This window comes from Manis pentadactyla, chromosome 11 (genome assembly GCF_030020395.1).
Source record: "Manis pentadactyla isolate mManPen7 chromosome 11, mManPen7.hap1, whole genome shotgun sequence".
Classification (NCBI taxonomy): Eukaryota; Metazoa; Chordata; class Mammalia; order Pholidota; family Manidae; genus Manis; species Manis pentadactyla.
The window spans coordinates 87,577,305-87,594,049 of record NC_080029.1 but is presented as its reverse complement, the minus strand read 5'-3'; the positions used below and the strand labels follow the sequence as shown (position 1 = coordinate 87,594,049).

The following is a 16,745-nucleotide window of genomic DNA, read 5'->3' as shown; positions in this document are numbered from 1 at the left end:
GCTGTTATAAAGCATAAATTATTTAAAAAATGAAAACTCATCAAGGATCTAACCTCAGCAAAACCCTGTATTTTTACAAGTTTTCTTCTATTTTTCCTATTGACAAACCATCTTTTGTAGTTATCATAGAATAGATAATACTGTTGTTTGCCTTCTCACTTAATATTTTTCATAAACATTTTCCAGGTTTTTACATAGTCTATAACATTTCAATCAACACACGAAATTCTGCTAAGTTGATAGTCTTCATAATTTGCTCCTCCACACCCTTACCTGTTTGCCTGTGTACGTATCTGTCTCCCCTGGAGTGCCAGGAGAGTGCTGTGTATTAATTTTCTAGGGCTGCTGTAACAAAGTGCTACACACTGGGTGGCTTAAACAACAGAAGTTTATTTCCTTACAGTTTTGCAGGCTATGAGGCAAGGTGCTGGCAAAGCTGGTTTCCCCTGAGGCCCCTTTCCTTGGCTTGCAGATGGCCGTGTTCTCCCCTGTGTCCTCACAGAGGCATCCCTGTGTGTGTCTGTGTCCTTATTTCCTCTTCTTAAAATGACACCCATCATAGAAATTTGGGATCAACAGAGGTGAGGCTTAGAACCTCACCCCCCTTGTTTTGAGAGAAATCTTCTGCATCCGTGGATGTTTTGCTGCCCTTGTCTAGCTTGGATTAATACATAGTCTATAGGCACAGACCTGATCATCTACATTTGCCCTCTTACAGCACTAAATTATGTTTTCTACCTTTATCTTGCATCTACCTACCACTTCAGCATTCTATTAAAAAAAAATAATAATAATAATAAGGGAGAAATGTGGGATTCACATATAAATCAAGTATAAAAATCAAACGAAAAAAAAATGACACCGTCATAGAGAATTAGGGCCCTCCATGACCTCATTTTAAATTAATTACCTCTTTAAAGACCTTATCTCCAAATACAGTCACATTCTGAGGTACTAGGAATGAGGACTGCAGTATAGGAATTTTAGTAGGACACAACTCAGCCTACAAGAGGTGTTCAACATATGTTTACCTGTGATGAGCATTCAGGCTATTTTCCCACCCTTCCCCCAAGTAAAAACACTTCAAAGAATAGATTTATATAGTCATTACATTTTTTAGATACAACCAAAGTGTCAGATATGTATTTATATTTTTACCATTTTTGAATGTCTTTTAATATATCAGCTTTTAATTTTACATGTGAGGAAAATAAAGACAAGAGAGGCAATAAATATTTTGCTGCTATTATGTTTCCATTTGGAATGGAGTCTCAAGGTGTTTTTTTTTTTCACAATTTATTCGTTCCTCCTGGAACCTCAATGCACATTTGCTTTTCTTTTTTGTTTGTTTGTTTGTTTTTATTTTGTTATCATTAATCTATAATTACATGCAGAACATTGTGTTTACTAGGCTCCCCCGTTCACCATGTCCCCCCCACAATCCCCATTACTGTCACTGTCCATCAGCTTAGTAAGATGCTGTAGAATCAGTACTTGTCTTCTCTGTGTTGTACAGCCCTCCCCATACTCCCCACACATATTATTCCTACTAATTGTAATGCCCCCTTTCTTTTTCCCTGCTCTTATGAGGCTCAAGTTTTTATCATGAATTTTTTTTCCCTACTGGAAATTATACATTGGAATATTTTCCCCTTTCATATTATTTATTCTCTCTTTGGCTTATAAAGGCAATATTAAACCTTCTTGGTGAACAATTTCTGCCAAACTTGCCATTGAGAGGTTTTCAATTTTTTTATTAAGGTATTATTGATATACACTCTTTTAAAGGTTTCACATGATAAAACAACGTGGTTATTACATTCACCCATATTATCGTGTCCCCATATACCCCATTGCAGTCACTGCCCACCAGTGTAGTAAGATGCCACAGAGTCACTACTCGTCTTCTCTGTGCTCACCTGTCTTCCTCATGATCCCCCCTACACCATGTGTGCCAATCATAATACCCCTCAAGCCCCTTCTCCCTCCATTCCCACCCGCCCTTCCTCACTCCTCCCCTTGGTTACCACTAGTCCCTGCTTGGAGTCTGTAAGTCTGTTGCTGTTTTGTTCCTTCCGTTTTGCTCCGTTGTTATACTCCACAAATGAGGGAAATCGTTTGGTACTTGTCGTTCTTCGCCTGGCTTATTTCACTGAGCATAATATCCTCCGGCTCCATCCATGCTGTTGCAAATGGTAGGATTTGTTTCTTTCTTATGACTGAATAGTATTCCATTGTGTATATGTACCACCTCTTGTTTATCCATTCATCTACTGATGGACACTTAGGTTGCTTCCATTTCTTGGCTATTGCAAATAGTGCTGCAATAAACATAGGGGTGCATATGTCTTTTTGAAACTGAGAAATTATATTCTTTGGGTAAATTCCTAGGGGTGGAATTCCTGGATCAAATGGTATTTCTATGTTTAGTTTTTTTGAGGAACCTCCATATTGCTTTCCTCAATGGTTAACTAGCTTACATTCCCACCAGCAGTGTAGGAGGGTTCCCCTTTCTCCGCCTCCTCGCCAGCATTTGTTGTTCTTAGTCTTTTCGGTGCTAGCCGTCCTAACTGGTGTGAGGTGATACCTCATTGTGGTTTTAGTTTGCATTTTTCCCTGATGATTAGTGATGTGGAGCATCTTTTCATGTGCCTGTTGGCCACCTGAATTTCTTCTTTGGAGAAGTGTCTGTTCATATCCACCACACATTTTTTATTAGGGTTATTTGCATTTTGGGTGTTGAGGCGTGTGAGTTCTTTAGGCATTTTGGATGTTAACCCCTTGTCGGATATGTCATTTACAAATATATTCTCTCATACTGTAGGATGCCTTTTTGTTCTGCTGATGGTGTCCTTTGCTGTACAGAAGGTTTTTAGTATGATGTAGTCCTATTTGTTCATTTTTTATTTTGTTTCCCTTGCCTGAGGAGATGCGTTCAGGAAAAAGTTGCTCATGCTTATATTCAAGAGATTTTTGCCTATGTTTTCTTCTAAGAGTTTCATGGTTTCATGGCTTACATTCAGGTCTTTGATCCATTTTGAGTTTACTTTTGTGTATGGGGTTAGATAATGATCCAGTTTCATTCTCTTGCATATAGCTGTCCAGTTTTGCCAACACCAACTGTTGAAGAAGATGTCATTTCCCCATTGTGTGTCCATGGCTCCTTTATCTTATATTAATTTACCATGTATGTTTGGGTTTATATCAGGGCTCTTTAGTCTGTTCCATTGGTCTCTGGGTCTGATGTTGTGGCAGTACCAAATTGTCTTGATTACTGTGGCTTTGTAGTAGATCTTGAAGTTGATGAGCAAGATCCCCGCCACTTTATTCTTCCTTCTCAGGTTTGCTTTGGCTATTCGGGGTCTTTGGTGGTTCCATATGAATTTTTGAACTATTTTTTCCAGTTCGTTGAAGAATGCTGTTGGTAATTTGATAGGGATTGCATCTAATCTGTATATTGATTTGGGCAGGATGGCCATTTTGACGATATTAATTCTTCCTAGCCAGGAGCATGGGATGAGTTTCCATTTGTTAGTGACCTTTTTAATTTCTCTTAAGAGTGTCTTGTAGTTTTCAGGGTATAGGTCGTTCACTTCCTTGGTTAGGTTTATTCCTAGGTATTTTATTCTTTTTGCTGCTATTGTGAATGGAATTGTTTTCCTGATTTCTCTTTCTATTAGTTCATTGTTAGTGTATAGGAAAGCCACAGATTTCTGTGTGTTAATTTTGTATCCTGCACCTTTGCTGTATTCCGATATCAGTTCTAGGAGTTTTGGAGTGGAGTCTTTAGGTTTTTTTATGTACGATATCATGTCATCTGCAAATAGTGACAGTTCAATTTCTTCTTTACTGATTTTGATTCGTTGTATTTCTTTGTTTTGTCTAATTGCCGTGGCTAAGCCCTCCAGTACTATGTTGAATAACAGTGGGGAGAGTGGGCATCCCTGTCTTGTTCCCGATCTCAGAGGAAATGCTTTCAGCTTTTCACTGTTCAATATGATGTTGGCTGTGGGTTTATCATATATGGCCTTTATTATGTTGAGGTACCTGCCCTCTATACCGATTTTGTTGAGAGTTTTTATCATGAATGGATGTTGAAATTTTGTTAAATGCTTTTTCCGCATCTATGGAGATGATCATGTGGTTTTTGTCCTTCTTTTTGTTGATGTGGTGGATGATGTTGATGGATTTTCGGATGTTGTACCATCCTTGCATCCCTGGGATGAATCCCACTTGGTCATGATCCTTTTGATGCATTTTTGAATTCGGATTGCTAATATCTTGTTGAGTATGTTTGCATCTACGTTCATCAGGGATATTGGTCTGTAATTTTCTTTTTGGGTTGGGTCTTTGCCTGGTTTTGGTAGTAGGGTGATGTTGGCTTCATAGAATGAGTTTGGGAGTATTTCCTCCTCTTCTATTTTTTGGAAAACTTTTAGGAGAATGGGAATTATATCTTCTCTGTATGTCTGATAAAATTCCGAGGTAAATCCGTCTGGCCCGGGGTTTTGTTCTTGGGTAGTTTTTTGTCTACTGCTTCAATTTCTTTGCTGTTAATTAGTTTGTTTAGATTTTGTGTTTCTTCCTTGGTCAGTCTTGGAAGGTTGTATTTTTCTAGGTCGTTGTCCATTTCTGTGCGGCAAATAGCAACGTACATCCTTTTTCTGTCTCCATGGATCTTAAATGTATTTATTTATAAAACTTAATGTAAATAGCACTGTGAAGTGATATCTCTTTTTGGAATTTATCAAACTGTGGAATTCTGCTCCATGGTGGGCATACGTATAAGGGCAGAGACCGTGTGAGGAAATCCTTCCACCTAGAACACATATTCTGAAGATATTAGGCAGATGATCATTGTAGGTAGTGACTCAGCACCTGGGGTAGGAGACTTTAATCATCTGTGCTCTTGATGTTCAAACCCAGATCTGGCCGATGACCCTGTGAAAAATGGGACAGTTTTGCTGTTATCACAGACCTGCCCCCATCTGGTCAGCACATTGCAGGGGTACAATATATAGCTATGGTAAAGAAACAGCTTCTGAGGAGAGCCTGCATTTACCATGAAACAGTGCCCTCTGCTGTTTCTGAGGGAGCCATTCAGCCATAGTCAAATCATGAGGGAAGCGTGCACTGCTCCAGAGACAAAGCAAGCTGCTCCTTGTTTGCAATGGTCAAGATACTGGGAGGCCAACTCCTGGCACCTTGCAGCCAGTCTCAACTGTAAATGTTCAGCAGGAGAATCAAGACAGCCCAGCCACAGCAGCCTACCTCCCCTACATCTGTTCCTAGGCTCTAATCCCACACTGCATGTGAATGCTCCTTCCCTATTTTCGCTACAAACACAGAAGAGCTTCCATTAGTTTTGCTCCTTAGCAGAAGGAATTTTTACAACAGTGATTTTAACCATTGAAGCTTGTCTTTAGAAAACTTCTGCTTCTCAGTATTACAAAATTAAAGGAAGCACAGTCAATGGCTGCAGTGAAGTAGTCATGTAGAAGAGAACAGCAGTTCACCGTTGGAAGTTTACACTGCTAAGGGATCAGCCTCGTTTCCTTTCTTTCTTTTTTTCCTTCCTTCCTCCCTTCCCTGCTCCCCCCTCCATCATCATCATCTTTTTAATACAACCATCTGAAGTTGCCAGAATCTCCATCTACAGGAATGAAGTCACATAGTGGAAACTGTTTTTTTGCTGATTCACTTTACATTCTGGGAACAAATGTTTTTGCTGGTTCTCTCCACTCTGAATTCTCATTTTGTATTCTGGGTGTGACCCCGAATGATATAGTCAACACTTACCTTTACTTTAACCAACAACAAGGGCAATTATGGACTTCAAGATGTTATTAGAGATTTGTGTCCTTCCTAACAACTTTTGAACTGTTTTCTCAACATTATTTCACTTAGCTACAGCAGAGAAAACATAGTGATGAATAATGAAATATGCATGAAAGGAAAGAATTTTTTAAAGTTTTCTTAAGTGACTCTGAAATCACAATGTGTGAAAATACTTTTTCTTTCATGATTCTAAGTCTCAAATTCATGAGTGCAGAGGAGTGGATTTCTTGCTCTGTCATGTAGCAGGACAATGGTAAATGGGAGCTGGCCATACCTTATCCTCCCCTTGTGCCAAGAACGGAGTCCGGTTTAATGAAACACCTATTAAGGCCACACCTACTGGGCAGAAACTGCCAAATTCTACTGGACCCTAGAATGCCACTGCCACTCAGTGTGGGAATAAGCCGTGTGTACAGTGCTGTTCTTTGAGATGGTGGAGGGCATTTCCATTTAGGGTGCCAGGTAAAAACTCAGTGACTTGTATGGTCAGACAATGCGTATTTGCACATTACTCTAGTAATTGCCAGGAGAAAAGGATTTTGTTTTCTCTGAGGCCTGGGGTGAAGAAAGAATTTACTCATTCTAGGAAATTTACCAGATTAAGAAAGTTGCTTAATTTTTTCTTTCCATTTCAAACTTCTGTTTGAAATATTTATCTGTGGTCCAAGATGCCTTTAAGCCTTTCATTAAAGGATGACTTTGCTGACACATGATCAGCTGATTATGGGACAGGGCTAGGCAGTTGACCTCAGCCAATACAGACTCTTTGGTCTTTCCTGCTGTAGCTATTGGAAAAGACTGATTGTGCTGAAGTTGCTAATCTGGTAGCATAGGATTTAGGTTATTGGCAGAATATTGCCACTTAAAGGAGCAATGCCCATTCAGAGAAAGGAGGGAGAGAGATGAAGCCCTGAGGATACTGGTGAAACTTCTGGATTCAGCCATGCCTGAAACCTCAGATTTTTAGTTCCATAAGGCAATATCTTTTTTTAAATTTTGCTGTAATTTGTAAGTTAGCTTAAGTTAAGGTCACTTGCTGCTATAGAGTTCTAATTATCAGTAGTGAGCCATCTGCATTGCAGAGATCCAGTCTCTTACATTTTTAAGATTAACTATAGAAGTATTGATGGACTCTAACTTGCTTTAGCATCTGTGACATTATTCTGAAAATGGTCTACTCTGTTTACTATTTCATATTATTTAGCTTACCCTATAGCCACTGAAATCTACTGACAGAGCTGTTTACTGGGCAAGGTCGATCTTGGAAAGGCAACATGGGAGGAAAGGTCATCTGTAGGCAAACCTCAAGGGAAAAACTGAAGAAAACATCTTCCCTCTACAAGTTCCACCATCTCCTAGTGTACACAGTCAGGTACCACTTGCCTTCTTTTTCCAAGGATGTTTTTTGGGGATTAGTGGGGCAACAAGTCCTCAGTCCGAAGTGTGAGAGATGCGGAGAGGAAGCTTCTTAGCCTCCACAAGGTGCTCCTGTTCAGTATCTTGGGTAGTAAGTCGATTAGGAGATCTGGATTTATAAAGCTTATGTGGAAAAACAAGTAGCCCAGCAGTGTGATGAAAAATAGGGTGATGAAAAAGAGAAATAGAAAAATCCTGAAAAGAGAAAGCCAAGAAACTGTTAGCCAGATGTTAGAAAACCAGGAACAAAATAGTGAGTCATACCTAATGCACACCTGGTTCCTTCTTGATATTCAAATGTCTCCCCCTAAATCTTGTCTCCGTTCCCAGCAACGCTTTGTAAATATGGTCCTTCCCTAATGCTGACTTGCTAGTTACTGTCTTCCATCACTGAATTTTATTTTCTTTTAGTATTTATCATTACCTGAAATTATCTTGTGAAGTAGTCACACCAGTTTATACTCCACTAGCAAGACTATATATTTCTATGGGTCTACACCCTCTCCAACGCTTACCATCAGATTTTTAAAGTTTCACTAATCAAATGGGTGTAAAGTAATTTCTCATTATGGTCTTGATTTGTATTTCCCTGATGAACAGTGATGCTGAATATCTGTGCATAGGTTTATTGGTCTTCTGTGTTCCTTTTGCCCATTTATCTACTAGGTTGTTTGAGGTTTTCTTACTAAATGGTAAAAATTCTTTATATGTTCTTGATATGAATCCTTTTCCATGTGTACTTTGAGTAACTTCCCTCTACTTTCTAACTTTCACTTGCTCTAAGTGTTGAAGAGCAAAAGTTAATAATTTTTAATCAAGTCTAGTTTATAAACCTTTCCTTTAATTAGAATCAATCCATTTTATGTCGTGTTAAAAATCCATGCCCTATACCAAGGTCTGAAGGGTACTTCTATCTTCATTGAGAGTTTGTAGCATTTTAAAAATATGTTCACAAATTCCTTGATACTCCTCTCATTATGAGATTTCCCTTCATTGGGATGTGGACTGGGCTTAATGGCTCCTTTCTAAAGAATACAATACTGTGGAAGTGACGTGCCGGTGCATGACTTCCTAGGCTAGGTACTGGAGACACTGCAGCTTCTTCCTTCCTCTCAGGGGGAACGCCGGCTGTCATCCTGGGAGGATTCCCAGCCAGCCCTGTGGGGATGTGCATGCGGTGAGGAACTGAGGCCTGTTGCGAAAATCCAGCAAAAAAGCCAGTGTGGAAATAGATCCTCTAGCCCCAGGCAAGCCTTCTAATGGCTGTAACTTTGGCCAACATCTTATCTGTGGCCTCACAAGAGACCTTGAGCTAGAAGTACCCAGCTAAGTGACTCAAAGATTCCTGACTCACAGAAACTATGGGCTGATAAATGTTTTTTATTTGAAACTAGTAAGTTTTCGGGTAATTTGTTAAGTGGGAATAGATAACTCATGCTGAATTTTAAAGATTCCTTTCTTTCTTTTTGTGGACATTTAAGTCTTTGACACATTGGGCTTGCTTTTTATATATGCTGAATGTTAGTGATCTGATACCATTTTTTGTCTTATTTGGATAACGTTTTTCCCTGCCATATTTTTGAACAATTCTTCCTTTCCCCTATGACATATAATTATTGTTACATATCAAAGGTCTAAATGTGCACTGTATCTAAGCTCTTTTTTTGTTTCATTTCATTGTTCAGTTTTCCTGGTCTGGTTCCAGTAGCACACTATCATAATTATTGTAGCTTCATAGTAAGTTCTGATATCTGAAATGGCATATTCCCGACCTCTTGCTTTTCTTTAAAATTTCCAGGTTATCTCTGACCCTTTACTCCTCCAAATATAGTATATTTTAGAATCATTTCATTCAATTGCATGAAAAATCTTTTGGGGAGTTTGATTGGAATTGAATTGACTATTTCTCCACTGGAGACAACTGATATATTTCTGGTATTAAGGCTTCCTATCCATGATCATGGTATTTCTCTTCTTTCATTCATGATACTTTTAATATTTCTTAATACACTTCTCTAAATTTCCCTATAGTGGTCTTGGTTTCTTCTTTAAATGATGAATTTTTTTGCCCTCGTTGTGTTGCTATGATTTGCACGAGCAAACCGCCACTCTTTCCTTCGTACATTAAACCTTATCCAGCTGTTCTGGGCTGCCTCCGGCCCCAGGACAAATTCATTACCACCTGCACTCACTAGTCAAAGAGAACCCCTTCCCCACCAGTTCTCTGAAGTCTTTCTCTAGAGTTGATCTTAGAGCCCGGATCCAGGATCCATTCTAGTAAAGTATCTTAGAATTAGAATCAGGAGCCCTTTACAAACCTCCTTCCTACAAATCTCCTTGAAGCTGGATACAATATTCATAAGGAGGTTCTGGGTGACATTCCCAGGGAAAATCTTAGGAATAACCAACTTTTTAATCTCTTGAGTTAACAACCAGCCTACCCGTGCCTCACAGAATGGTCGAGTAAAACAAGAGGAAAGGTATTTGTAGTTTGATGATCTAAACTTGTACATTCTCCTCCAGATTACCAACTCAAGGCAGACGGCCCTGGGGAGTCCACATGGGCGATTCCATGCTGGGCACTGGTGTTAAAAGTATAGGTGAAGGCAGTCCTAGGAGTTCTAGGAAGAATTCTACTAGTTGTTCCAGAACACTGTATTTAGGGACACCAAAATATGTAGTACTTCATTTACCTCCCCCTTAAGCCAGTATTCTAGACAATTGGAAATTACCTTTAAACACCAATAATTTTATGTTAATCATTTTGAAGGAACTCTTTCTAAATCATATTTTGTACCACTTTGAATATATGTTTCTCTATGCCTTCTTAAACAGATTATATTGAACATAATTTGACCTTTTCTTGAAAATGCAAGGACTTCATGAATACAGATTTTTGCTGTCACAGTGATTCCTTCAGAACTAATATGCACTCTGTTGTTTGAATCTTGAGTTCTTACTCAGGTTAACAAATATTTTCGAGCAATTATGGTGTGCTGGATACTGTTAGGTGCTTTATCTCTTTTTCACAATCATTTCCCCTTTTATCTGTTATTAGGCAGCAGTATACTTGCATTTAGAAGTTCTCTCCCTATGTATGTATATATTTTTCATGTCGGGGGTAAAGAGCTGACATTGTAACAAGGTTTGAGGGAGGCATGTCTCATACAGTAGGGTGAAAATCCAATCACTATGCTTATGAACCCCATTTCTAATCTACTGATTCTACTGGGGATCCAGACCCATCAAATGAATTCAGATTGTTAAGGGAAGAGGGAGTAAGTATGAGATTTGCCACATCTCTTTTAGGTGATAAGATTCCCGTTTCTGGTTACTACTAGGCTGTTGGCTGCTAATACTGGAAAATGAGATTAGTAATTGCCTTTCGGCAAGAAGTCATAGCATTAGAACTGAGAAATGTGGTCACTGATGACACTAGTTTGTTGACTCTGTGTGTGTGTGTGTGTGTGTGTGTGTGTGTGTGTGTGTGTGTGAGTGTGAGAATGTGTGAATGTGTATACAAGGTTCCCCTTGTCGTCTGCAGGACGGCTAGTAGATCTCCCAGTTTTCAGGAAGTTTGCTCAAAGATATTTACTTGCCTTTTACAGAGCCATATTCCCTTCTTTTGGAGAGAATTGTCCTGGGAGAAGAAAGGACATTGATAAATTAGCAATTTCATCACTGTGAAGTAATATTCAGTGAGCCATTAGTTATATGTTATGTTTAGAGACCATACAAATTTTTCTCATAAGCATAAACAGATGAAATTTTCAAAGACAATGTATATACATATATATTTATATATATGCACTATTTATACATACATACACACACACACGCTTATATATATATATATATATATATATATATATATCCACACTTACATATTTATATATAATTTTGTATCACCTTATAGGAAGACAGGAAGGCATAGAAACGTAAAGTCTGTTGCCCCAGTTTATACAGCTAGTGAGTGGCAGGGCCAGGCCTGAAGCCGGGACCTCTGGGAATCCACATTCTCGGCCCTCATAACTCTTTGCTCACCTTCAGCTCAGCCAGCAACCCTTAGAGGAATGAACAAGCTATGGAAACCACACAAATATATTCTGAGATAAGTTTTAAAAGGTATAAAAATATAAAGATGAAGATATATCCTGAATTTCTGTGACATTTCTTTTACAAAGTATTTCCTTAGTTATTTCATTTTCCTTTTAACTTCCTTGGGAGATAAAAAGACGGAGGAATTAAGATCACATTTTAAAATTGTGTAAATAAGGCTCATAGAATTGGAATCATGAGAAACTTTGTGTTTTACAAATTTGGTTCTATAGCTTGAGTCAGATGAGGTGAAGTGCCCTCTAATCAGTGCTCAGGGAGCGTCTCTGTAAAGACGGCTCAAACTCAGGGCACGTGACCGTCATGGGACTCTGATAACTTTGGTGAAGACACTCTGTTTTTCCTCTGATGGGTAGTCAGTTGATGAACCATTGGGGATAGATGATGGGACATATCAGAAAGTATGCTAAGCCTCGTCCTAGAGAGGGGGAGTCCAGTTAATTTTTTTGCTGAGTGGAATATGGAAGAGAGGGGCCAGAATAACTTGCTCAGGACAATTGGAGTCATGGTCACTGTGGGCATGTCTGACATATACCCAAACATCTGGATGACCCCAGGGACAATGGTGGATTATTGATGTTTGCTTTTTAGGAAAAGAAGACTTCTTTTTTTTCTGAGGTTATCAAGACCATATATTTCATGCCAAAAAAGTTCTGGTGAATGTCAGCCTTGCCTCTGAAACCAATATACATTACAAAAATAAAGTTAAATAGAAATTTATCTTTTAGCCCTGTGAACTTGCTGCCCCAAAATGCCAAACAGGCAAAGAGCCGTGATGCTCTGCATCCAATTCTATGTCCTTCTGACGTTTGCATATGTGCTGGTGACATCACGATGTTAAATATGAACAGTCTTGGAGCTTTGTCATAAAGAAGTGATGGCTTCTTATGTTAACTCATGGGGCAACTCTGATCAGATAGTGACAGATAACCCTGGTGCTCTGTGTTTTGAAAGATTCGGGACCATGTTGGGATCATCTGGCCATTTACATGGCTGTAAGAGAGGGAAGACAGTTGTCTTCTTTGTTTCAGGTTGGAATGCCTTGAAATTACATCTAGTACTGTTCTTGGAGCGTGCACATGGGAAGATTTGTGTATGTTTCGTGGCTTATAGTGTTCTGGAAACTGACAGGCAGTGGCACTGAGTGAGAGGACACAGGTTGGAACACTCACCTTATTATCTTGGCTGTTATATTTTTTTGCCGAGTTCATGCTCAAGACTTTTGATCTAGGGGGAAATGAACCAAGATAGGGATTGGATAAAGTACACTCAAATATTCATACGTAAAATAATGATTATTTTAAAAGTTTTATATTCTAAAGCTGTGCTGTCCACTATGGAAGCCAGTGGCTACATGTACCTATGAACATTAAAATTAATTAAAAAAAAAAAAAAAATCAGTTCCTCAGTCACACTAACCATGTTTCAGGTACTCAGTAGGTGGCCATTGGCTACTTATTGGATGGCACAAAGTTTTACTGGGCAGCTCTGTTCTAGAAACATAGCTTAGCACTGAAGCCATACTTAATGTTCAAGAAGGCTCTCAGGAAACTTGAAGGTATCCTTCAGAATTCCAAGAGCTGGTACCCTGTGGCCCTCCCAGGCCACAATGCATATACCAGGGCTATTTAGAGGCGGTATGAAGTCTGGGTCTCTTTACCTCGATCCCAAGATTCTCAAATAATTAATAAATGTAAGTACTTCTTGAGTAAGTTAAGATGTAACTTCTAAAAAGGGGCCAAGAAATGGGAGTGAGATTTTTGACTTTGTTTTCTCACCATTTCAATTCTAGACAAACTCAGAAAGGAGGGGCTTTTGTCTTACCATTTCTAACCTTTAATGGTCATAGTTTAGTAGTTAATATAGCGTACAGTTTGAGTTTTGTAATATGGTGGCCTTTGTGTGTCCAGAGGTTAGTTTCGTGCCTGTCTTATATGGCTTAGTCTCTATGTTTTTGGGGAAATGAGGGTGGTATTAGATTAAAGGGCTTTTCTGTGCAAGTAGGAATGTCCTACTCATCAGAGTACCTGGCCACCAGCCCTTTTAAAATCAGATGTTCCTGCCCTTAATATAAACCTGAGTAATTGAAAATGTGATAAAAGCATGAAGGGAGATGTGTTTCTGTGGTTTTTTTAAGAAGGATGGAAGAAGGACCTGCATTTTAAAGTTGATGTGGTTTAGTGGGAGTCAAACAATCACTAACAGAAGGGAGAGAGATGTGGTGTTGGGGCTCACTCAGTCCCAAGTAGGAATTGGTCAGAGGAATGTTTGCTCTGACCCAGGCTGAGATGGAGTCACCACTAAAACCAAGAAGTTCCTTTTTTTGCCAAAACTCACACTTCTGTCTCAAGGAGCCGAGTCTCTGCTTCTTCTTCTATTTTCCTCCGAGTTTCCTGGTACTTCTTCCAAGAGAAATAAAAGAAGCCACAGTCACTAATTAGAAGCCTTACACTTTTTCTAATCATAAGCAGCATGTATTATTACGTGGCAACATGAATGCCTGGTCTCCTTCTCCAGCCCCCACACCCACCACCACTCCTGGTCACTCGCTGCACTTCCTACCTTCCCAGGCAGGTCCCTGGGTGATTGGTGTCATGAAAGGAGCAGTGCTCGTTATGAATTTAAGAGCACAGAGGTCAGGAGACCAGGGCTGTAACGGAATGATATTGGTGGTGGGTTGTCAGGGACCCAAAGTCCCTTTGTAATGCCACTTTGAAGAGTTAATATTGCCCTAGAAAGTGTTCTTTGAAAAGCATCGTTTCATATTATCCTGTACCTTACAAACCCTTCTCTGTCCCATTACCGAGAAACTGTACCTTAATGCAGAAGACCTGATCTTTGCAGAGCTGGGCCACATGTGCATCGTCTTCCTTTATCTGGGAAACCAAAATTCAGTCAAATTTCTTTCAGGAAATTTCTCTAAGAACAAGAGTATACTTGTTTCCTCCTAAATCCCAGACCCTAAATGTAGTTTTCTAATTGTTCTAAATATGTTTTTGCTGTATATATGAACTGATTTTTTTTTTTTTTTGGAGGATAGATAAGCTTTATTTTGGGGGGGATTTTATTTTGGGACAGTTGGGAGAAGAATAGATACTAATTTGTTGAAGATACAGATACAGAACATATCCTGTAAAAATTATTGAAGAGAAGGAAACCTAGGAGACTGCATTTATCTTCCTTTCCTTCATCCCCTCCTCAACCCCATAATGGTTCTGGATCTGGAGCCTTATTGTATATAACTCAATCATTTGCAGAATGTATTGCATCGTCTAACTGAACATCAACTTTTCCCTCGTCTGGGAGAAGTAATACTGAAATTACTACCATCACCTTGGCCAGTTCCTTGTCTTGGTCAGCACAGGAAGCTTCCAGCTGTTGTAACTTAACCTACAGAAAGGGAAGGAGATGGATAACTCAAGGTGCAAGCAGGCTTCCATTCTGAAATGCTGTCTCAAAGGTTATCTTACAGGTGGTTGACGTGCATCAGGTATGCTATCAGATGTCTTTTTAATGGAGGAGAGTCAAACCATGCAGCGTCCTTCTGGTGACCCTGCCCTTCTACACTCCCAAGCCCTTAGCATTCATCAGGGCTCCACTCACGCTTAAACTACAATTCTTAGCTTCCTTCCTTCTTAGCTGTTTCTCTTAGGAAAAACATCAATCTTGAAAAACTTCACTCTTCTTTTTCCTTTTATATACTTACTACTCACTCCTTTTTTGCTCCCCATATTCCTCCTTCTTTCTTTTCCTTCCTTATTTGATGAAAGCCTATTCTATATTGGTGGCTATGTCGGAGTGATGGGCAGAGGGCCATGAGAGTAGAAAGGATACAGTGGTGAACAGGATTGACAGGCAGAGTCTCTGCCTCACAGAGCTGACATTCTAGTTGGGGACATTAACAGATAAGTAAACATGATAATGATAAATGCTATGAAAGAAATACAAACAGAGAAATGTAGTGATAGCGATGGCATGAGAGCAATCATAGGTGAGGTCCTGTCTGATGAGATGATACTGGGTTGAAATCTAAATGGTAAATATTAGCCAAATGGAGATCTGGAAGAAATATGTCCCATGCAGGGTTGCAGCAAGAGCCAAGACTGTGAAAGAGCACATATTTAGTGTATATGTGGAAGATATGTGGCTGGAGTGTGGGGTAACACCTGGTGAGGAGGAGATGAGGTGGGGAAAGGTTGACATGGATGAGATTATGTAGGGCCTTGTTGCTTCTAGAGTTTGGTTCTTCATTTTAATTGCAGTGAGAAGCCAGGTGTGAACTCGAAGTAGTAAGGACATAATCTGATCTGTGTTTTTAAAGAATAAGTCTTTTCTATGTGTGAAAAGTAGAGTAAGGGTAAGAGCAGAAGCAGGAAGACTAAGAGGCTGATTTGGCATCCAGGCAAGGGCTTATGGTGGCTTGCAGAAGGGTAATAGTAACAGAGGAATAGATGTGCTTGGGGTATATTCCCTAGTTAGAGCAGACAAGCCTGCGTTTTTCCCTCCTTCCACTTTTAGCTCTACTGTTCCCACTTTGATCTAGTACCGTTGTTTCACATCTGAAGACTTCTAACAGTTCCTTTCCTCTTCAGTCAATTATACCGAGGGCCAGAGAGCCAAATGTGTCTAAGGGCTTTATTTTCAGGACGGTGGTCTGAGACACAAAGAGGCGCAGCAGGCATACCATTAAACTGATGAGCTGATTGCCAGGATGTAAGAACAGAAGCAAGAGATGCTGTGTATTTCATAGAATTAGAGAAATCACTTGAGAATTCTACAACACATGTAGGCAAATGGGAGTAATTTAAAGGGTCAGTAATGCTTTAGAGTTCTTTGGAGGTGGGCTAATAGCTTCTGGGAAAATAATGGCCATTGTTCTGACAATATGTGGAACTACCTATAGTCTTTCTGCTCAGCTGAGGTGACACAGCATCACGAGACTTAAAGCCTTGCCGTGGGCTCTGCTGGGCTGCTGTCAAGAAAACTTGTTTTGAGCAGAAGGAAGCAAATGCAGTTAGTTATATGGCAAGGCTCATCAAGGGGCTTCATAAGCCTTTCTAGTCTGAGCCCCAAGTTTATCCTGAAGCACATGCAGGCTCCACATTTCTTCCTTTCCAGATACATTTCCTGGACAGGCATGGCCAAGCAAGCTGTTTTGGTGGCTTTGGACTTCCTGTTTGTGGCCATCAGTACTAATTTGGCTGACAGGAAATAGGGAAGTAATTCTCTGTTTTTCACTTTCTATTTCTATTTTCAGTGTGTCCCTATCTGCAGGGGCTGCACAGACGTAGTATGGGCTTAAGAGTGAGCTTAAGAAGCTAAAGAGAAATAAGGCAAGGGCAAGATGGAATTCTACAGAAAGTATCAAGTAAGAA

The 16,745-nt window shown here is 39.6% G+C and overlaps 1 pseudogene; it reads right to left on the bottom strand.

The window, feature by feature from the left end:
- Positions 1–10,367: 10,367 nt before the first annotated feature.
- LOC130679690 (small nucleolar RNA U13) lies at positions 10,368–10,478 on the bottom strand (annotated as a pseudogene).
- Positions 10,479–16,745: the final 6,267 nt, after the last annotated feature.